Source organism: Octodon degus, unplaced genomic scaffold (genome assembly GCF_000260255.1).
Source record: "Octodon degus isolate 3935 unplaced genomic scaffold, OctDeg1.0 scaffold00003, whole genome shotgun sequence".
NCBI lineage: Eukaryota > Metazoa > Chordata > Mammalia > Rodentia > Octodontidae > Octodon > Octodon degus.
This window is the reverse complement of record NW_004524579.1, coordinates 15,810,436-15,811,566: the sequence shown is the minus strand read 5'-3', so window position 1 is coordinate 15,811,566 and position 1,131 is coordinate 15,810,436.

Here is a 1,131-nt window from a genome sequence, read left to right as displayed (position 1 = left end):
TATTCAGACAGATAATGAAGTTAAACCCAACTACATATGTTTTAGGGTAATAATAAGCTTCTTTTCTGGAGGGTTAACAAACTAAGTTTGCAGTCCAAAAATTAGAGAAGAGCTGCAAGGACAGCCAGCATTTTGACCCTAACCTCTGAAGGTTAGCGAAGACTCAGGACATAGGAGAATAAAAACTACTTTGTAAATACCTTAGTCATAAGCATCTCTAATAACTTCATAAATAAAGGAAAGATAGTCATATTTCCTTTGCTAAACATTCAAATAAAATAGATTTATTAAAAATATTTCCCAAATTTCATGTTACTATGTATTGTACTATACTTGTTAGCGGTATTTAAAATATATTTCTAATCTATACAAAAACAAATATATAAATATAAATAGTGGTAGAACTTGAAACATTCCTATGAGGTGAAATATGTCAGTGGAATTTCTTCTCCATTAGAACATTTATGTTACATTGATGAGCATGTGGGAATTATAATATCTATTGCATATTCCATCATATTATCTGCTAACATACAAAGAAGAAAATAGTACCTTCTGTATGTTCAACTGATCTATAAGTTCACATCATTTTTTAAACCCTGTAAAATTATCTAAACTCAAAATCCATACTGATTCCTCACTGTCATCAAAAGATCTTTAATTGGAACCTTACCTATTTACCTATTTTCTATCCTTCTATTTTTAAATTTTTTATTAAAAAGTGAAAACAAAAGCAAGAACAAAAAAGCAGAAACAAAACAGAAACAGGGTAACATACAACAATGAATATGTTACAGATTTTCAAGACAAGAATGGCTGATTAGCAATGGTTGATATATTATCCATTTTTATCATCAAATCTGTTGCTGAGATTAACAGACATAGTTATGTAATATTGGACACATTATTACGTATTACCTCTTGCCTTGAAAAAACCTTAAATTTTTGTTCTAGACTCTCTTTTCCATTTACCTATCTTTCAAAACAATTATTTCCTTTTTTTCCCATACAAGACTATTAGAAATTTTTTTTCTTGCAGAACACAACTTGCTCCTAGTAAAAACCTTCCACAATTTCTTCTCTCTTCCTTGCACCCCTATATTTCTAGAAATTATTTTATTCTTGTCTTCC